The sequence below is a fragment of the Emydura macquarii genome, unplaced genomic scaffold (assembly GCF_026122565.2).
Source record: "Emydura macquarii macquarii isolate MOO-44397 ecotype Brisbane River unplaced genomic scaffold, CSIRO-AGI_Emac_v2 contig_2205, whole genome shotgun sequence".
NCBI classification, from domain to species: Eukaryota; Metazoa; Chordata; order Testudines; family Chelidae; genus Emydura; species Emydura macquarii.
In genome coordinates this window covers 24,707,678-24,730,779 of record NW_027132342.1, presented here as the reverse complement: position 1 = coordinate 24,730,779, position 23,102 = coordinate 24,707,678, and the positions used below count along the sequence as shown (strand labels likewise).

Genomic DNA, 23,102 nt, shown 5'->3' with positions numbered 1-23,102 from the left:
AATTTTATTTGGTATTTAGTATCAGTTTTAAATTTAAGGTTTCAACTCTTTATATTCATGCTTGTATATCAAAGTGTTGTCTGTTCTATTGAGGATGTAGTCCCTCGAAGTATGGACTCATTGTCATCTGACGAGAACACTCCCTCTTGGATTGTTTCCATGACTCTTGATGACCTGCAGGCTAATGGGGCAAATGTCCCATTTTGTGGTTTCTCCTTCATTCTTTTCCTGGACATTCTTGCCAGCTGGGATTTGGTGCCAAATATTTCAATACTTTTCCAAGTTCCCCTCCTGTTAAGTTTCTTTGATCTCCCACATTCTGGTTGTGCAGTGTTCTTGCACTGTAAATTTGGTCCAACTGCTTCTTTCATATTTGTGTCTTTTCTCTTTCTTCTGTCAAGATTATCTGATCCAGGCCCTCCTATATTGCAGGCATGTAAGTCTTATTGCTGTTTCTTTACAGTTTCTTGCATTCTCACTTTTGCTATAGCTTTTGCTAATGTGAGATCTGGGTCTAACTGAAGCTGTTTCTTATGCCAACAACTATCCTGTCTCTTACTGGTTCTTCTTTTAACATTCCATTTTTGCAATATTCAGCAAGACTATGAACTGCAGTAGTAAAATCTCATTTGTTTTCCCCTTGTTCTTGGCACCTTTTATTAAATTTGACCCTTTCATATATAATATTCTGTCTGCCAATAAAATGGGCACCAAAAGCCTCCTTCACTTTAGGGTAATTTCTTTTCCTCAGCAGAGAGGAGTAGGATGTCATCAGCAGCATTGTCCATGGCAAATATCAAGACAATCACTGGTATTCTTGTGCTTTCTCTGTTAAACCAGAAGCCATCCAGAATCACTCAGATCTATGGATCCAGCATGGCCAGTTGCCTGAATTACCAAAATCAACTTCTTTTGCAGAGCCATTTGTGCTATGGGCTCCATTGATGTGGTGAGGCAGGACTAAGCCTCCTTTGTGCTGCTGCTTTCATTGGTCTCCTCCCTGATTTTCCACTTTCCCTTCTGACAGTCTGGGTGTCTCTTTTCTTTCCTTTACTCCTTTAGGGAGAAGGACAGTTCTGCTGGTCTCCTCCCTGATTTTCCACTTTCCCTTCTGACAGTCTGGGTGTCTCTTTTCTTTCCTTTACTCCTTTAGGGAGAAGGACACTTCTGACACTATGTTGTGTGAGAAGAAAAACACAAAGAGCCATGATTTAAGCAGCAACTAGATAACTCTCTCACCAGGAAGATCCTACATTTTATTAAGCTCCATGCTGCAACACATCTTGGTCCTCTCTGGTAATGGTGGAGAACCAAGGACCCTAGCCACTCCACAGACTCTATATGCCAGCTATCCAAAGAATTTGTTAACCTGCTGCTGGAGTCCGAAATAATCCTTTTCTACATGGAGCAATGTTACTCCATAGTCTTGACACTATCTATCTCTCCACAGGGGTTTCGTATCCCTGGGAATGGGGTAGTTCCCTTTCTTAATCCCCACAGAGATGAAGGACTGATTCCAAGCTCCAAGGTTAAATTGTATTTTTAATTTATTTTCTGGCTATATTGGAGGAAGAAGATTTCTGCACCTCACCCCCTATTATCACTTTGCAATTTCTTGTTTATTACAGGAGGCTCCATCCTTCTGCTCTCCTTGAACTGCAGCTGGGGAGGGCAATCTCCCACATGAACCCCTTCCATCCACACACCTGATTTTTTGGAGAATAGAGGTTGATCTTAGAGTCAGAAGGAGTTTTATTTGTCTACCTGGTTGACGGGAGCTTTAATCCAAAAGGTCTGAAATCTTCAGGCCATGTCTGCTTTAAAACTCTTCCATGACTTTTCATCAAACAAAGAAATTGTGAACATACTAATCCTGACATGGATTCAAGACTCCAGATGTGATGCCATTAATTTGATTCCCGTGTCCGACTGACATTGTTTGTTTGTATTGCAATAGTGCCTAAAGAATCAGGGCCCTATTGTTCTAGGCACTGTATAAACACACAACAAAGGGCTTACTCACAATGTAAGAAAAATAACAGACTCTGACAAACTTATAGAATGCCACCCTAAGGTACAGGATGGCCATGGAATATTGTGTCTAGGAAAGTACTATTCCCTTTTAAAATAAGGAATAACTTTTATGACTGCAAGGCTCAGGAACTCGGGAGCTTTCTTGGACCAGAAGCTACAGGTAATTTTTCTACTGTCTTCTACCTTTTATAAGACGTGAGGGGGTGATTCTGTTGTATTTTTTTAAAAGAAAGCAAGATTGAGAATTTAGGCCTAGATTCTCTTTTCTGCTTGAGGACACCTTGGGCTGCAATGCTACATGGCACAGAAAAGCCTTAAACCATCCAGAGTTTCCCTGTGAAGAATTCCCCCAAATTCCTCCTGTACAGGGGGATTTTTTTTGTTGGCGCAATGCTTTCTCTCCCAGTGTAAGGGGAGGAAGAGGAGATGTACTGAGGATGGCCTAAAGCCATGTTGGGGCTCAAAGAGTGAAGCTAGAGGGCAGAGAAAACATATTGAGGAGTTTGCAATCTCGGTGCAGTCTCCTTTGGTTGAAGGCACGTGCACACACGACTGGTCAATTCAGTCAGTAGTTAGGAATCCTCCTGGATCCTTGTTGATGCTAGGCTCTCACATAGCAGCATCTATGAGTAATGCTTTCTACCATCTCTGGTTGGCCAGAAGACTCTGTCCCATCTTGGTGGATGATGACCTGGCCTCAGTTATACACACCTTTGTCATCTCTCAGTGACAACTATGCATACTGCAACTATGCAATATATCTGGGCATAAAGGCTTCAGCGCTTAGGAAACTCCAGCTAGTACAGAATACTACAGAGCATCTCCTTAGCAATACAGGCTACTGTGAGCATATCAAACCTGTCTTCTGTTTTCTACAGTGGCTTTCCATGGACTATCAAATCAAGTTCAAAGCCTAAGTTCTTATCTTCAAAGGTACTCCATGGCCTGGATCCAGGATAGCTAATATAACACCTAAAGCTCAAGGATGAAGGCTATGATCAACAGCTTTGCTCCTCTGGCACAATGAAATATTCTACCATACAGGTAAAGTTCATCTCTGCATGAAACAGAACTTTCTCGGTGTCTGGTTCAAGACTGTGGAATGAACTCCCACAGGAGCTAAGGACCATCACAACCTCACTATCTTCTGCTCCAAGTGCAAGGCACATTGCTGGGTCCTTGCCTTCTTTAACACAAACTCTTAGCAACAGGAATATATATTTTTTTAAATAAAAAACCTACCAAAACAAGACACTCCACTGCACATTCCTCTCCCCAGCGGGACAGGGTGAGAGAACAAACAGCATGTGACAGATGTTGGTCAGGTTGCTTAATGCACTATTGAAAGGCACTCAGATAATATGAACATAATATTAGATCCTGTATAGAATAGAAACGTGTATGACGGAGCTGTTCTCTGTTGGGGTACATGGCATTGTAAGGAGTTTAAGTTAGAGCAGGACCCTACCTGCTTTAACTTGTGCAGGAGCTGGGCTCTGGATCTCTGCAGCCACCCTTCTCCATTATATCTGAGCTGCAGGTGCATGTAGCTGAAAATCAAAGACTTCACATGCAAAACTACAAACAAAAACAGAGCCCTAAAAAAAATATCAAGTTTTGATTTGTTTTGGGGGAAAAATAGGACAGTTTCATTGTAGCCATTAATTCCTGCTGATGCTAAGCTCTCACATAGCAGCTTCTGTGTCTAATGTTTCCAAGGAAGAAGCTGTTGAGCAAACAAGTACTGTGTATGTATGCCACTTTGCCACAATTTTGCAAACAAATAGGTTTACTCGTTCACCTGTTTTAGCATGCAGTTGTGGTAAATGTAGATAATTGCATGCACAGTTATGATAAATGCATGTATAGAAGTAACCATCAAATATACATGCATTTTTCAGTGAAAAAGTGTACTTCTACTCAATGAAAATGTCTCTTGGTGATTTGTTCTGGATTTCTTCTAGGCAGTCAATGTATAAGGTGTGCTACTTGTTCCACTCCCACTCAGAAGAAAAAAACCTTTCTGCAAAAGCTTGTGAGTTGACACATAGATGTTATGGGTATGGGCAGATAACAAATGCCTAGATGGAGTTTCGCTTAATTCCCTTCTAGTTGAAATCTATACCGTAGGAAAATACTTTTTTCATTAAATAAGGAGCATTATGAATACAGTTGCTACATAATGCAGAAATTTCAGTATGTGTCCTCATCAGCTTCCAGTTTTAAAAATAAATATGTGCACTACTCCAACAAATAGAACTGGCATAGACAGCAAGCCTGGATCAGAGCTGGCATACTTCTTTATACATCTGATGCTTTCATTCATTAATGAATGTTTCCAATAAATAAAATATCACACTTTCAGATATCCATATTTTAGCAAGATGGAATGAAAGTGGAAACAAGGCAGTAAAGAATTTTGGTGTGTGCTAACATGGGCTCAAATAATAAGAGCCTAGCATAGGAGGATGTGGTAAAGACCCATAAGATCACAATGAGTAGTCCATGTTGGTGGTAGACTGCATTGCTGTATTTACTATGTTGCTTTCTTTTAAGTTAGCATGTAAGAGACCATTACTTTGTAAAGTTCCACTTACTTCAGAACAGAAAAGACATATCCTTCATCATGACCTTAAAGCTGATTTAAAAGACATTTTACCTTCCAAGACCTTAGTGGTGGGCTTTGATCCTTTTATTTAGAGATACTAACTTTGATGACACTTCAAGCAAGGAATTATATGCCTTAAACCGCTTGAATAGTTAGTGATGTTGCCAACTGGCAAAAAAACAGAGTCCTGAATCCTGGAATTCTGGTGGGTAAATAGAAATTATGATTTTGTTTGGAACTGTAATATTTTGATTGATTATGCACATTTTATTGAGGTAGGATCTTTAGCTTTTAAATATTTTTAAAGTGTTACAGTTTACTTTTCAGAATAATTTGTAGGATGCTTTTTCGGTTTGAATAAGTGCATTTGTGGCTCAGATGTCATGGTTTCTACAGCAGCTTCCTTCCATGAGGGAAAGAGTAGCCTGGGAAATCACACAAAGATCCAGGAGGATCTCAGGAAATCCGCTAGTTAGGGAGCTGAGCCCTCTACTCTTTCTGGGGAGTGGCAGAATCATGGAATGATTAGGAGAAAACAACATGAGTGGAAACTACTGAAGTTTCTTACCCCTTACACAGATTTTCCCTTTTCTCCCTGGGGAGAATTTGGCCCCAGTTCTTTTATGACAATTCAGAAAATGTGCATTAACTAAAGGAGAAAGCATATGAAGAGCCTTTCACTTCTGTTGCAGGCTGGGTTTACAAAGTGAAGAAGTGAATTGTTCCTATAGTATGTTATGTGTCCCCCCCACTTGCTAGTGAATTGCTACAGAAAGTAGCTAGACCTCTTCTCACAGCAAAATTTTCCTAAAAATATATTTTAGTGAATAACAGATATTCAGAACCTCTAGATCTAAAAACATGAGCCACTGTTGCTTGTGCTAACAGACAACTAGGATCGGACCTGGGAACTCAGGATCTAAAAGCATGAGCCTATACTGTATAAGCTAAAAATCCCAGTTCTGTTAGGTGAATGGCTGTACAGATTCATAAATGTCTACATGGTCTAGTCACTAGAGAGAACAGAGAGCCATATTGGGTAAGCATGGGTTACATCTATTTATCAATTTTGCTGAAGAAGAGGAAAGAATGTTTTGAGCAACCGTCAACTATATGACAGAAGAGGTCACTTTTCATGGAAAGAGATATAATTAAACACATACTAAATAATGAAACTCATAGTCGTTAAGTTCCATAGTGCTTGGGGTTTACTGCAAGGCAAGTGTGCAGAAATATCTATGAGAGCACAAAATTCTTTTTGAACTGGGCTTTTAGTAAATTTTAGTAAATTCTGAATGCCCTGTTTGCTCCCTACTACCTCAATAATTTTTTTATTTGCTTTTTCCTTTAATAATGTTAATTTCATAAGGGTGTCCTGGATTAAAAAGGGCAATGGGCAAATTTCAAAAGTGTTGAATAAGCACCCAGAAAGTCAGATGTTTTTGTGAATCTTATATGAACTATCCAAACACCTTAAAGTATGTAAAATTCGACTGGAAATCTCATGGGAAATTGATTTCTCTATGAATTCTGGTATTTTATTGCTTCCAGTTGGGATGGAAATGCCGTGAGACCAGCCTTTCTTGAAATGTATCAGGACTTGCATCTCTGGTCATAGCCAAACCAGGAAATACAAAATGAACTATAATTTTTTGTTTAAAAAAAAAGTGATCTGAACTTTTCAAAGCTTAAAAAATGTTCAGTTTCATCTGGGCCTTATGTTATCCAAGTTAATTTGCTCATTCCTACAGTTTTGGGACACAGCCATTAAAAATGCTCTTTTTGCTGATTTATTTTTAAACGAGTTCTTTCTTAGACATGTGGAAGCTGTCTATAAAATGATTGTGTTAAGGGGCCAACATTTTGCTTGTGGCTGTGTGGGTTTTTTATAGTCCTAATCTTTAAATGAAATGAGACTGAAAATTTGTAATCCTTACAGGAAGGATAGGAATCTAGCTACCTGTGTTGGCATGCATTATCTTTTATAGTTTAGGAAGAGAGGCTGAGAACCCTAAACACAGGCAGTATTGTTGTTCTAAACATTGAGAATCAGAATGTCACCAGACACTAATGTGCATACGGTACTTCAATGGTCCATAAAATGACTCTCATGGAGTTTGCTGTGGAAAACTATTATAAAATTAGGGGCAGATTCTGCCATCCTTCCTCACAGTATGTGCTGCTTTACTCTGTGAGTAGCCTCAATGTGACCATTCGAGGAGTAAGATACTACTCAACGTAAGTTAGGGTGCAGAATCTAACCAATCATCTATTTCTATTCTAGATCTGTGCTGGGAAACCATTCAAATTTAATGCTTCACTTACGTGGTAAAAACCCTCTTTGTGCCAACAACCTATATTGGCAGTAAATATTAACATATTTTATGTTCAAAGTTATTGCTTGTTTAATAGATTTGAATACCCACCAGTAGCTTTTAATATCCACCAACCAAAGCCAGATGCACAATCTGCCTCATAAGTAGATGACATTAAAAATAGGAGTTTGATAGTGCATCACTAGATAATATATTGAGTTTGCATTTATTTTCTGAAACATATGCAAAACAAAGTTGCCTTTATTTCCCTTTTTAAAATTAGAACATCTGTTTTACTTACTGCATTTTATGGGTTTTTTTTTTAATATTTGTCCATGTAAATTTTGTGTTAACTTTTTCTTATTTTCATACTAAATTGGCAATCTCATTATTTTTATAGCCAACTAGAATATTATTTTCAGTGCTAAGAATTTATTTGTAATACATTTATCACTTCACGATATGAATTCAGTATCTCTAATAAATTAGACAGTCTTTGACTCAGAAGAAAACAAATTCTCACTGGATTAGAGCAAACTATGTCTAGGATTAACCATGTACCCTCTTATTATTAAATGAGATTCGAGAGAGAAATAGTGAAATATTTTAAATACATTTTATAATCTAAAGACTCAATTTTAATAGGGCAGATAACTGCATAAAATTGTATACATAATTGAGAATAGTGTTGTAGAGGAGACATGTACATCATCTGTTTATCAAGGGGCTATCCAGAAAATATTCTTCACATTTGTTTGGTAAACTTATTATTTTTTGCAGTAGAGACCAAGGCATACTTTGCGAAAAACAATGTAATTATTTTTTGCAGAACACTTGTAAAGAGAATAAACTGTTATGAAAGAGAGAAAAAATATTACAAGCATAAACATTGTCTGTAGATGAGACTAAAATAACTGAAGTGAAATTGCTTTCATTTGTGACTAACAAGCTCAGGCATTTTGCATGATCTAAGCTATATTAAAGCTTTTTGTGAAGAGATTATTTTTTGTATGACGAGTGCCTTAATAGAAGTATCATAGTTTATGGTAAAATAGAACAGCAGTAAAGCTCAAGTTAATTACATTTATTCAGATGAAGTAATATTCTACCATACTATTCTATAGAAGCAGGGGGGGAAATTATTGAAACCTTTTGCCAACATTTATCTGTTTCAATTATTTTTGACAGTATGTATTCCATGTGTGCTTTAGCTACAATAATACCTTTATATCGACAGTTGGTAGCACAAGCCTTTTAAAGCACAAAGGGTAGCAGCACTTCAGCCAATCTGTGATAAAAAAGAAAAAAATGAAATCACTATGGAAACTACAGGAAGAATCTAAGAGCTTTCTTTATAAAGTAAATGTCTGATGTTTGTGACTGCGGGGGCACAAAATTCATAAATCTGTATGATGCTATCATTTCTGATTTGTTATCACAGCAAATGCCAAGTCTAAGCAGTCTGACCTGCGCTTTATTAAGAGCTTTCTTTTCAGAAATAGTTACTATTCAACAATGGAAAGACTGCAGTGCTGCAAGGGGGAAAAACTAATTTGTTTAAAATGTGCCTTTTTTTTTTTTTTTTAAGACACACAGACCTGAAGGCTTATGGAGTCAGGAACACTAGGAGGTTTTTAGTAATGCAGAGAGTGAGGGAGCTGAATGCAATTCAGAAAACTTATAGTTCGTTCCCATTACATGCCTGTCTTTGATCTCAAATTGAAAATCTCTGACCCTCTTCCTCCAATCCAGAAGCAAATAAATACTAAAGAAAAGAAGACCCCTCTTTCTGCAGCACACTCAGCCTGTAAGATTGAAAAATGAAGGTGACTGCTATTATGAACCTGTTTGGACACCAGACAGCAACAAATACCTTTCTCAGTGGAGGAGTTTGAGAGCACTGCAGAGATCCTCAGATAGTGCAGAATATCATGGCTTACACAGGCCACTGTCTTCATTTCAAAGCAGTACTAGTTGTGCTTTCTCTGTACCTGCAAATGAAGAACTAGAGGAGCAGGAGGACAGGAGTAAATCTTCTGAATCCAAAACTCCTTATGTCACAGAAAATACCCTGAAGTCTAAGCAGGATGAGACTCTTGGTAAGTAGATCTTTACCATTACACTTTGTTGCTGTAAACTTGAAGGGTACTTTTCTGCCTTATGTGCCTGGTGCAAGTAAGACTTAAATTTGTTGGGGATAGGGAAGGAAGGGAGGAGGAGAGGGTGGCCTTCTTTTAAGATTATGGCAAATTTACTGTAAATTTTTCTTTTCCAATATCAATGTCCATTGTATTTCATTGTGTGTGTGTGTGTGTCTGTTTCCATGCTGTTTTAGACAATTTATTAACCCTGCTAGCCTGGTGTTTTAAGGCATTTATGAACAATAGTTCTCCTTGACTAAATGAAAATAAACCATTTTGTTTTAGTACCCATATTATATATTCAAGCCTAATATGTATATCTCAGTATGGTAGTATTAAACATACTGATAATGGCTGGAGAAGCACAAAGGTTTGTCAGACCACATGTTTCAAGCCTTCAAAACACATGGTGGGTATTTTAACTTTTATGGAGTCAGTTTAAAATATTGAAGTTAAATGTATAACAGGTATGATTTGAAATTATTTTACAGTAAAATTATTGATGCCAGAGAGTACAGAAAAAAATCTCAAGTACATTTTAAGGTACATTGATTTTAAGGGTACATTGGTGAATGCTAGTGTAGCGTATTTCATTATTACCGGTAAAGCTTAGTAGATTAGCAATGGGGAAACACTGACAATAAAATTTCTTGCAAAAGCTGGTAAATCTTTCTGTAATAAATATAAATCCTAAAAATTGGCTTCATTGTTCTTTTTATGCATATAATGAAAACTAATTATCTGTGGAGAAAATTTGACTTGGTAGAATGAAATTAAATAGCTTTTTAAAAGACTTCCTTAAACAGCACTAGCTAGGGAGAAGTCCAGTCATATTTTTAGCTCTGAATTGTAATGCCTTTACTATATTAATAAATCATGTTTCATTCTGACTTTTAACAAAAGATTCAGATGAGGAGAACTGCACATGGCAGAATGAAGCTACAAGAGCAGCTCTGACTGTTTTTTTCCTTCATCAAGCTACTGTGCACATGGCCTTTCAAGATCAGCAACTCCCATAGAAGAGCACTTACTGTGGTAGGTCAAAATTGGCTATAAGTTAATGACAGTGATAAATGAATAATCAAATTATAATGTGTAATGTACTACTTAAACTTACTATATCTAAGGTTTGATATATTGTCCTTTGATGTTTACCAGATTTGAGTTATTTGTATGAAAATTTTATTTCTCCTTATGCTGTTTAGGATTATGTATTTATTTATTGACTAACTATGGAAATGAATAAGACTAGAAATGACATGCAAGTGCATGGAAAAAAAACTGTTTCAATTACCCAACAAAGTTGCAAATACGTACTTGTAGCAATTTATTGTGTTAACACTTAGCTGTATATGAGTTCTAGGCACAGTGCTGAACGAGGTGTTTAAATTAATTTTTTTTATTGTGGCTGAGAACAAGATGTAAAATATATTGTCTGCAAGTAAAGAATCCTAAACCTTGCAAAGAAAAGCTTTATTTTTTTAAAGATGTGATATGATACACTGACACAAGTCCTTAAAAAGAAAAAGAAAAAAAAGAAGGCTTGCTAAAAAAAAGGATGTCAACTGGAATGAATCTTTCCCAACAGATCATGTATCAAAAGTATAATGTGTTAATATAGGAATATGAACTGATGAAATATATCTATGACACTGGCGTGTTACTTTGTTATATAGAGCTTTTGTAATAGTCTTGATGAGTTCTAATCCTTGACATTTGCTTTTACAAAAAGTCTCGTTGATAATGCAGTACTCTAATTATGTTTCTATGAAAACAGTTCAGACAAAAGATGTTATGTGATCTTCAGCACTGTATTATTAAAAAAAGTTATTTAATTAGTAAGTGTCTCTTTGGAGAGTTTAATTATACTTCCTTTTTTTGAATACCTGTTTTTTATGGTATAATGTACAAGTATAATTTGAGCATATTTTTATTCTTCAGCTCTTTTTCTATATTATATGTTCTACGTGCCCAAATACAAAGCAAAATAAGCTCCGGGTCCACTTTAATATTTACATATTTTGCTTTTGTAGTTGGTATTTACTTTTAAAACATTTTCTGCAACAATAAAGATTAATTACAAGTACTTTAAACAAATGTGTGTGTTTTGCAACAAGTAACTTTAAAAGGAAAATAAACAAGTGAAAAGAAAGAGTTCTGCTTTGTATTAATATTATCTTGATTTTAATTTCTTATGTTAAATGTGAATTATATTATTTGGGAATTCTTTCCATTTATTTTGCTAAGTGACCTAATAGCAAATGTTAAGTTGATAAACTGTGTTTGTCCACAGTAAAGTTCACTTTTTACACATAATTTCTTTACAAACTGAGACAAAAGGTTAATTAAGGTTATATGCTCTGAGGCTTCATATGAATTTCTGCATATATAACATTTACATATTAATATTATAAATATTAATAATAAAATTAACATTAATATAGCAAAGTTGATATAATTTTTTATGCTGTTATATTTGGTATGAATAATTTCTTAGGTGCATGGCTATTTACTACAGAACCATTAAACCACTGAATCCTTGAGGGAAAATGGATATCTGATATTGGTATGTGGCTTTGTGTCTGAATGTATAACACTCGGAGTTAGTTGAAAGAGAATACTGTAGCAGTGTATCCTCAGGTAAAATTCTCAGACACTAGTATATTATGTAATATACAGTAGGAGTACTGTTTTCTTTACGCTCTTCTTTTGGGAAATATAATTCAAATTTTTCAAATCAAGTCACATGGATATTTGAGGGTAAATAGTCAACATTATGCCTAAGGAATTATAGGTATATAGCTCCTTATTTTGTTAATGGGAGTTGTGCACCTAATTCCCTGTGTATATAATTAAAAATGCCTATCTTAAAAGAATATAACATATTAAACATCATTTCTCATTGTTTGTGCTTTTACAAAAAATGATTCTCATTGGAAACTACTACAGATAAATAAACTCCACCTTTTCTGTGTGACTTTTCATTGGTACCCAAGAGTTTGTGATTTATAGCAAAGTGCATATTATTGGGTGCTTGTGATTGACTTGACTGGAATTAAGAGGCTTCATCTATATCTAATGTGGCTTTAAGTAGTGTAGTATATCTTCTGTAAGAAAATTCTCTTCCCTTTCTCTCACAGCATAAAGAATATTCTTTTTTTAATGGACATAGTGAGGAGAGTTCTTCCTATAATGTCATTAAAGGTAATGGGAAGGACGTTGTGCATTTTCAGGAAATGTAGAATGAACTATCTAGTTTATCCTTTTATAGTGCACCCAGCACTGTGATGTCAGTATTGAAATTTTTTCTTTTCACTTCCCGCCTGCATCCTTTCAGTTACGATGTTTTTGACTTGTATGTCTATATAAAGTAAGATCCAATTGTTTAAAACCTACTCTAACAATTCAGCAAGACTTGTTCTGTTGAGGATCCAAGTATTGGAAGAATTATGGTAGATTTGGTTCAAAATGAAATATTCAAGGCTAATGTGCTTGGGTAGGTGTTGACATCAAATGTGACCACACGCCGACATTTGTCACATGATCAACAGCCAGCGTTTAAAGTACTCTTTTTACAATACAATATTAGTGGTCTTCATTTTGCTCTTCCCAGAAGTAGCAGTCATACTGCGTAGAAAAGAAGTTGTCACATTATGGTACATATAATCCAGCTGTTCTTTGGAATTGCAGTTAATGTAAATCAGTGTAGCTCAGTTGAAGTCAATGGAGCTACACTGATTTATGCCACATGAGGATCCTAGCCCTTTATCTTTCCCAGCAGTTTTTTTTCACCTCTTCCTTTTAATAGCAAAAGGTTGTTTGTTATAAACTTGCATAAGTTAGAAAGGGGAATCATCGTAATACAATGTCCTTTTCCACATGGGGAAAATATTCGCTTTTAACATATGTATAAAGTAAAACATTTTTCACATACCACTGCAGATACTTAAATTGTTGACATAGATAAGGTGCTTCAGACATTTTCTTTATATACTGATATTCTGAAAAACTAAAATGAGACATTTGGGCGTAAACCCGTCCTGGCCATTTAACATGCATTCTGTATTGCAAAGGAATTTCTGCCTTGCAGGGTGAGTTCCATTGAATGACATTGATTTCCTATTGAAAAGACACTCCTCCCTTTTTGCTGGACAGGAGGAATCTTAAAAGGCCACTTGACCCTTATCATTAATGGGGAAGCACGATAAAATCCTCACTAAAGTAGAAAATATTACTCTATAGCTTTAAAAAAATGATCCCTGGCTGCTTTTCAAAGACACTTCATAAAGCTTGTGCAGTGTACTTTTATGTAGCACACATGAGAAAACTCTGTACTTATTTATGTCACAGATGGTAACAAGCAATATTCTATCATGTTAAAAATCCATGTTTTTCAAGTGATATCTCTAATTTGTATTTTTATGAGCAGTGGTAAAATTATTTGTCCTATATTTCATATTTTATCTTGGTGTGAAAGGTTTTCTTTTTTGCTCCCTGCCATTCACATTTAACTTGCCTTTTTTAAAAACAAAACAAACAAGCTCCCCTCCCCTAAAGGTATTGACTCACTCACTCCTACATACATACAATGTTTAAAATAAAATTAAGACTGGCTTAAACAGAAGAAAAAGAAAATTGAGTTTAAAGGCTAAAATACTGACCTGACCTGACCCACTCAGTGTGTGTCGGGTATGTAGAATCACTAGTTGTTCACAGACTGTTGCGCTGTCTAGTGTAGACCCAAGTGGGTGCATAAAAGCCAGAATATTATCCTTAATTTATGAGCTTGCAAGTTTTCTTGAGTTTTGTCTTTACAACTAAACTCTTAACTTATTTTGTATGAAGCTTATTTTGCAAAAACCTAAGTGACAGAACTGGAAGGGGACTAGGAAGGATTACAGTCCAGCCTGAAATGAAATTGTTGACCATCTAGATAACTCTCTCGAGCATCGTTTCTTTTTGGGATTCCTACAGTCACTCAGATTAAAAATGGGAGCTGACTTCCAATGGAAAATATTCTGTATGTTAAATATAACACATGTAGCGCTATGTCACACTTGCACTAGACAATTCACTTTTATAAAAATTAGAATATTTGCATAACATCTGTAATACATTGTGATGACTATCCAGAACTGTTTCATTTAGCCTTAAATTACAAATATTCCATAAAGCACAGTGCATCAGTTATTGACATGGTATAATTTGAATTGTCTATTACTATTGGATCTCATATTGCTATACCATGTCTCACATTATGCTCAATCAGATTTCAGACCAAAAGTGTCTGAACTCATGGTAGTAAATTTTTAAGTTTAAATGGGAACATTTCTATGTGTAAGAAACCAAGCTAATCTCTTAACCAAAGTGGAGTTATTTACAATTCATTTTTCCCCAGGGAGATATAAAGAAATCTTTGTATTTCACCAAAAAGTAAAGCGCTAGTAAATAAAGAGTTAAAAGTAAAGGCAGGCTCACTGGTTTGTTGAGATCTGTCAGAGGCTGAGTGGCTGGCTACATATCTGTCTCAGGAACAATAGCTACCTGTATTCTGCACGGACTAGTGGGCAGGCACTAGCAATCTGGAGAAGGTCTGCCTCTGTTAGAGGTTTCTTAGCGAGAATCCCTAATGACAGTCCCACTTTTCATTGGGGGAAAAAAAAATATCCTGTCTACTCTCTTGACGAAGGACAGAGCTTTGATCATTTTCATTCAGCCTTGACTTGGCCTGAGGTTTAGATTCCCAGCCTAAAGTCAGTAGGCTATCTTCTCTCTCTCACACACACACACACACACACCCTTCCCCCCTCCCCTCTACACACACACCCTTTGCTGGTCTGTGCAGGCAGATTAGTGTCACAGCTGTAACTGAGGCACAGAGCAATAAACATAGCCGAACCAATCTCCATGGTGGCAAGAGGGGGCACTGGAGGTGACAACCATGAGAAGGATGTTGTCTTCTGACAAGTTGTAGGTAAGAGAGAATATTTATACATCACTCAAGTATTTTATATCCTTCTAGAGGGGTTTGAACTTGTTACGTTTAAAATGTGCCTTGTTATAAAAATATTTTACTTTACTGCTGTATCCAGGCTGTCACTAGCCTGTAAACCAGTAATTGCAGTGCTTTGTGTTACTAGAATGATTGGAGAAAATAGGCAAGGGTTTCTTCACTGGCGCAGTAGCTGTTATAGTTAGATGTTTAACGAATGATTCTTCTAATGTTCACGTTTTCAAAATTCACCGTGAAGCTTCATTTTAGGTAAGGTAAAATTGTATTTAGCCATAATAAATGTACATATGCAATAAAATGGTGTGTTGCTGGCAGGATCCATGCAATATTAAAACAGTGCTCCTTCAACCCTAATTTGTAATTATTTTTACACTGTTAACTGTACTAGGGTCAGAGAGTTTTAAAAATTAATGAGGTCCCCTGCTGAGTTCAAATAGTATTAACTACGTGAGCTGCTGCTGCAGAAGAATGAAATTATTTTTAATGTAGGTATAACCTTATTTTAATATATTGCTTTTGGAACACTTTCCATTAAACAGTACTTTATACACTGCAATGAAAAGGGGACAACTATCCATTTTAATAATGACAAGTTGAGCATAAGAAAAATGGTCTTCATGTAATGACAAGATGAGACCATTTGATAGAATTGTTTTAATTAAATTGGTTTAGATTATTACAGTTGTCATCAATGATATTGTACACTTGTTAAATGTTTACAAATAACTATTGTTCTAAAGACTGGAAAAAGAACAAAAAACAATGTTTCATGTTGGAATAAAAAATTAAAATACTAGAATGTGTAGCGGGTTTAAAAGAATGGGTAGAATAACTTAAAGAATAAAGTGAAGCAAGTACAGTATAAGAGGCAGTTGTCATAAATTGGAATAATGTGCCATTGTTTTCAATCAATATTAACCAGATAGCACTTAAAGGTAGAATTTGCAACTAATCCTCAAATGGGGGGGAAAAGATCTGTTTACTGTTCAATTCCCATCTTGAAATAACAAACTTTCATATTGCAAGCTTTAAATCATTGCTTATATTGATTGTAATCTACAATACATAGTTTAAATGAAGGAAAAATAGAAGGCAGTTTGAAGCGGAATATACAGTAATCAGTGCTAAAGATTCATTTTGTTCAGAGTCTCCCATTTATAAGACCGATTCTGAGCTTCCTGTGATATATTGTTATGTAAATATGGTGCAGCAAGGGAAAGCAGCACTATGGAGATTCAATTTACTTTGAAAGTTGTTCATTATGGAAGGGATGAATGTTATTTATTTGATGTGATTCAAAGGCTAGAAATGACTTTTTCATTGTGAAGCCTATTGTGATGGGTGCGGGGTGATCTAATCTTTTTAATTTTGGCTTTCACACCAGTGGAGATGAAAAGAGATCTGAGCTCATCTATTGGTTGCTAAGTCCTACTGGAGGCCTAAGTACCAATTCGTGGTTGCTATGGCCAGGCTGACCTCAATCTATGCAGTTTTAGGGACTTAAGCAATCCTTTTTTATTTAAGAGCATGTACCTTGATTTATGTCCAAAATTGAGGCTGAATGTCTTTGTCTGCAAGTGATAAATGGTGGCATACAATTCATCAGTTCTTACAAGTAAACACTGCTGTCCCACTAAAAATATGTTTTGTTCTGAGTTAATGATATGGAACAAGCCAGTCTCCACAAACAGCTATCTTTTATTGTAGAGAGCCACTGAAACTTGGAGCAAAGTGAAGGAAATTGGCATTCATCTTCTTACATTAGCATTTCATTTGTGCTATCTGATGATGAGACGCTATGTAGATTGACAATGAAAGGCTAGCATTCCATTTCCCTATCTGAATATATAATGGATAGATTCTGAACGTATTTATTCTGTAGGGATAGTAAAAAGTCAGGAGTGCTTTCTCTGACAGTGTTTGTCTGCCACTTCATTATCACTACCTGTTAAAGAACATGCAGTCAAATAAACTGTGATTTGGCTCAGGGAAATTCCCAGTTTCAGTCTTAGACAAGTACCTTGAATTCAGATAATATCAGATTTTTGTTACTACCAGAAATGTTCTCCTTGTGTGATACTTAATGGTGCTTGCACCTCATATATTATACAATCTCTTTCAAAAGAAACTACTGTGATAAAGAGGTTATAGAAAGCAAAGTGGGTTTTAGGAGACGAACAGTAACATTTTCTTATATTAAAATTACTGGTTTGATTTGTCATTTGGAGTATGCATGCTAGGCTAATGTGATAAAGATCATAGATTAGCAGAGGTAAAATCGTTTGCTGTTTATAGCATACTTCAAATGTAAAATAATATTTCATAGTGCTTTTCTTCAGTTATGGGTTAATCATTTTTTGTACTAAATTGGCTACCACCGATTACTACTATTAGGGGAGAAAAGGCCAAGTCAAGTGTTGTACCTGGTAGTTGACATTGTTAAAAAAAGCAAAACCTAATCAGTAATTATCCATTTTTAAGATGAATGTGCGTTTGGGGCCATTCCTCTCTTTCTTCATGTAATAGCTTAAAATAAGAATTTTCAGTCATTACACTTTTTAAAAAAAATTTCTCGTGTATAAGTGTAAAGAAAAAAAAATAGTCTGCCTTAATAGAGTTAGACATGAGTAAACCACAGTCCATTGAGAGAAATTTGGGGCCTCAGTATATCCTGGTGACTGGAGCCCCATGCCCTGACATTTCACTTTATTTACATGGATGTTAAACATTTTTGGGGCCCTGAGCTTGGGACCCCATTACAGTTTTTCCCCTTTCATCTCCTCTCAGCAGCCCTGACAGTTGCCTAAGCAGCTGCTTGGATAGAACAAATTTAATTCCCTAAAAAATTTGAGAATTTCTGTTTTATAAAAATAGTATTTATTGTCTTCAAAATACTATTTTTCAAACAAAAGTAGTGCATGCTGTTCTTTTCATGTTACTAAAATCTGATGCATATTTTTGTCAGGTGGCTTAATTGTTTTCAGTAAGGAATAGAATGTGGGTTAGTGTTTTGATTGAACACACTGAACTATTATTAAGTCTTCCTAATCACAGAGCTTCAGAATTTACTGCAATGGCAGAAAGCTTCTCAATAGATTAGGCAGGTAATAATTGCCACTGGAATCAATTCCTAAAGAAATGGAATTTGCAAGGGGGAGCTTTACAGCACCATTGAGCTGCTTTTCAGCATTATATTGATAGCAGAATTTGGCAAGAAATTCCTTGGGGTTAGTTTACAATGGTGCTACTGCTTCAGTGCTTCTAGGAGTAGCGTTGTGTTAGTAGTTTATGCTAAAAATGGTCTAAGAGACAGGAGACGGAAAATAAACTGGTTAATTTTGTTTTGTTTTTTTTAAAGTCTGATCGTAACACTCAGGTTTTCATTGATTGGAAATTTATAACTGTAAAAATCAGTATTGCATAGCTCAAAACCAGCTTGCTGAAATGTTTACATTCAAACAGTACCAAGCACAAAGGCCTTAATGACATTTTCATCACTTTCACTTAAAATGTAATAAAAGCAGAATGTAATGTAAAAACATAGTTTAAGTAACTAGTCTGTAATATTCTCATGTTCAAAATAGGAATGGGAACATCTTCCTTTCTAGTTTACAGTTTGCCCATGTTGGTATTTCAGTATTCATAATCTGTTTCTTCAAAAAGAAAAATATAGCCAGTTTATTAGTCTTATGTAAAATTCGTATTCAGTGTCCACAGTAATTTAACAGAGATTAGAATGGTTGCATTGAATGCTTCAGTGGCATATTTGTGACCACACCCAAAACAAGTTGTGTGTCAACTGGACTCCTCTTGTGAGTAACCACTACTCACAGGAGTAAGATTTGCATATCAGGCCCCACAGTATATCCTTACTCATGTTTTTATTATTGCTGCAATTTTTATTATACCTATAATTCTCCAGTGACATTTAAATACAAGCTTGCATTGATACCTCAGCTTCAAAGTTCTAGATTTCTACTTAAAAATGTAAAGTGGGGGAATTCTGCCTTCTTACTTAACTGATACCAAATACAGCAGTATTGATTAACCAGAGGAGCTGCTGTTTAAGTGTTTCAGTTGTCACCCTTCCATTGGAGACTGAGTGCATCATTTTCACCACTGACTTTCTCTCACTATGGCTCAGTGGAGGATGAGTTCATTTCTGTGCTTGGGGCTCCCTTGAGGTTATGAACCAGGTCATATTTATTTGGCGTATAGTTTTAATATCTGTAGCAATATACTGACTTTCTACTTTGGAAATATAATGTAATTAAGATATGTTTCAAAGGTGCAGATAGTTGCAGGAAATTGGAAATATTTTTAAAACCTCATAAAATCAGTGCTGCTCTGTTAATAAAGTTAATCATTGTTCTTTTCTCTCTCTGACTAGATTAACTGGTATATTAAGGACCAGATTTTGAAATCTGGGTGTAGCACTGCAGAAACCTGTATTTACTTTTTCAAATCATCTAGTTGTATATATAAACAGGTAGGCACTTGCAAACGTATGTAACCTTTATCTTAGACAGATAGACAGATGGATTTTTCTGGATTTGACTCTGAGTCTCTAATTTTAGAAGAGAAATTTAAGAATATACAAATAACAAAACAGTCATATTAAAAACATCTCTTGCATAGTGTAGCTCATATTTATCCTATGACACATACATGTGCTATTGGGCCACTGTATCTTTTTAGACTCTTCCCCAAGTCAGTTTCATCACAGAAAGTCAACTTATATGTAAGAAAAACAAAACACTTGTATGAAACAAATTTCTCCTAAAAACTTATTGGAACATGATAATTTCCGGCCTGGATTCTTTTACACTGTAATAGAATATTTTTTCAGGGGATTGGATGGCTCAAGTGATTGGTATTTCACATGTAGATAAATGCTTGAACATAGTACAGGTTGGTGATAAATGAAAGATTTTTGGCCGCAGCATCACCAGTCTGGTTCCTGTCCCCTTCTTTTCTTGTTTGCTGTAGATCCTTAGCCCTTCACTATCATAGGTGCTGGATTTTATTTGGCTTCAAACCAGGCTCACTGCTATCATTCTGCTTCTCCGTTCCCCAGAGCGAAACTCTACTCAAGGTCCTCTGTGTAAAATATCCCTCAGTTCAATAGCTCTACCATATCAGCACCATTTTAACAGAGGTCCGCCCCATACGCTAAGTGGGGTTCTGAAAAATACAGTATGTCATCATGTCAATAAAGAGTGTATCATAATGCATACCTACCAGGGGCAGAATTAAGGGTGCACAGGCAACCTTAGTTCTGGTATTTCCTATCTTGAATAGGATGGCAACAATCCTTGGCAAATCTGCTTCCCTGCTTGCACTCAATTTGTTTTGGTGGGTTTTTTTGAAGTGTAAAAGCTGCTAAAATGATTTGGAAGGGCACTTAGTGTCCAAGTGATTATAAATGGAATAAATACACAATTTTGTGAGTCAAAAATCACAGATGGTGAGCAGTGTTATGCAGTACTGCAACTTTCGTCCCTGTCGTGTGTGTTGTCCCCCCTCCCCCACACACACACATTTCAGTACGTGCTGGTGGTGAGTAGGAAACATGTTCGGGCTTTTGACCTACTGGATGATTTCTCAAGTGTTGCATGACTGCTGACTATTCAAATGTCACATGCTCTGAGGTTGTGTCCACAAAAGAAAAAGAAGAAATAATTCTGACTATTTGCCTTCTGGAGTTTATAAATTCTTTGATCCAGAGATGTTCATCTTAATACCTCCTGATCCATCTGTGCTTAGCTCACAGTTCCTTAGCCTTAAGGTATATGTAATTGAAGATGTGCACATTGAATAAACTCCTTACAATACTTTATGCCCTAAGATTGAAATTTACCTCTCCCTGCACAAAGACTTGACTGCAATTCAACCTGTGCATACCCAGGTGCCTGCCCTCAAACCCCCTGGTGGTCCCTAGTGTCAGACAGCAGCAGCAGCACACCTCCTCTCCCCTTGTGCTCCCCATCTTGGAGAAGATCTGATACAATTTTTCCTCATAAAGTGTATTGATTTATCACATTAAAATATAGATCCATCCACAAATTCAGTCTTTTGGATCAGAATGTCTTTCCCTGTTCATACCCTGCACATATAGATGTGCATTCTGTTATTTACATACTCCATATGTCATTCTATTTTCAAATTGTGAAAACACTAGTAAAATGGATTGGGTGAAATTTCCAGTGTCTCTTCTTTTTACCTCTTATGGTTTTTTCTCCAGTCCATCAAGGCATTTCCTTCAGTTTCCTTTGCTCTCTTATCCTGTGAGCAGATTGTGGCTGCATTGGTTTCAAACCTCTCCTTTAGAGAGGTAAGAAAAGTCTGCAGTTTTTCATTTCTCACCCGTAATTCCTGAAGCACTTCTTCTACAAAATAATTTTTATCTTCAATAGCAGTTGCCATCTTCCTCTGGGCCTGCAGCAGCAGAAAATGGCAGAGTGTGTTCATTGCTGATGGCATAGACTTGAATATAAAGAAATCAATTTTCTCAGTTTTATTCATGCCTTTTGGCATTTTAAATGCTTGAATCAACTTCTTAGAAATTACACTATTCTGAAAGCAAAGGGAAGAGATCTCTCCTGTACCAGTAAAATGTGCTTGTGTGTTTGTGAGAGAGAGCAAGAGAGATCATCTATCGATCGTAGGTACTTATATAGCCCCTATTACTGCAGTATCTGAATGCCCCATAATCTTGAATCCATTTATCCTGACAACAGTTCTGTGAGGTAGGGAAGTACTATTATCCCCATTTTACCCTTATCACTAGAACATCCTTCCTCTCTAGGTCTAGTGAAAGGTGTTAAATTCAAATCCTCTGTTCACAGAACAGGTGAGACACAGACAGTAGCAGGGTGAATTTTTCTGTATCTTCCCAACTGTATGCCTCAAACCTGGCCTAAAGAAGCCACCATTAAAATAAGAGAATAATTCAGACTGCATTATACTATTTGATCCTAAAAAACAAGGGTGCCACTTATGCCAGTTGTGTTGTAGACACCACTCTGCCCAGCAAGACTAAGGCACATAAGACCTTCTTTCACCTTTGACTACTCAGCTGAAGTCACAGTCTGTTGCTGATTTAAAGACAGTGACTCTCATATTTGTCACCTCAAGACTGTACTTTCACAATATATTCCTCTTTGGATCAGCTGTAAAGGCAACACATAAACTGCAGCTGGTGGAGTATGCAGCAGATTGAACCTCTGTGTACAACCCCACCTCCCCAACAGACACACACACTCCTTCCCCCCTCTCTGTCTCCCTCCTCCTCTCCCGCCCAATCCCTTTGACAAAATGATTCTTCTTGAAAATTGACCACTGGCATCTGCTCACTGAGAGGAAATGTCTTAAATTGGGGGGTCTTTCTAGGGGTAACTGTTGTAAGGTGGCTAGATGCTACAGTGATGAGTGCTTTAGAAAGGTATTTTACGATAATAACGTAAGTGCTATTGCAAAGCACCTGGGCATGTCCCACCAATTAGATTGCTCAAGTGTGTGAATGTTCTTATGTCTCTTTCCATGACTGATCATTGTACTCTTCAGGGGGTGGGAGCAAAAATTAAAAAATTCCTTTTCATATTGTTTTGTCTTAGGGAGGCCAGGGCACAGCTACCTTCGTCGTGCTGGTCTCCAGGATCACTATGCCTCCCTATAATTGCATGTCTGTCCCCTGTGCTGTGAGTTTTGGAGGGGAGAAATATGTCATCTCTTCCCTCTCTGTCACTCATTCCAGTTGGGTCCCACAGCCCAGTGGAGAGCAGCTGGTGTGCCAAGGACTATTCTGAGCACCATCCTGAGTGGGAAGAAGACTCATTTGTTGACTTCCTATTTGCACAACATCTCCTTGTGGTGGGAGGCCAGCAATGCAGACTTTAACACTGACTGCAGCAGCCATGGTCTCCAGGACTACAGCCAGACTGGGTTTGGAAATGACCGAAATGTGCAAACTCCAGAACAGTCCTGGTGAG

At 36.6% G+C, this 23,102-nt stretch overlaps 1 protein-coding gene across 2 annotated transcripts in view; it reads left to right on the top strand.

Annotated features, from left to right (window-relative positions):
• The window catches only part of LOC137160848 (uncharacterized), a 258,303-nt gene that overhangs the window by 158,820 nt on the left and 76,381 nt on the right, over positions 1-23,102 (top strand). For both annotated transcript variants that reach the window (XR_010921985.1, XR_010921986.1), the window contains 4 exons: positions 1,629-2,194; positions 2,913-3,078; positions 8,710-9,056; positions 10,002-10,133. The gene's annotated coding sequence lies outside the window, so the exon portion shown is untranslated. The remainder of the gene's footprint in view (positions 1-1,628; positions 2,195-2,912; positions 3,079-8,709; positions 9,057-10,001; positions 10,134-23,102) is intronic.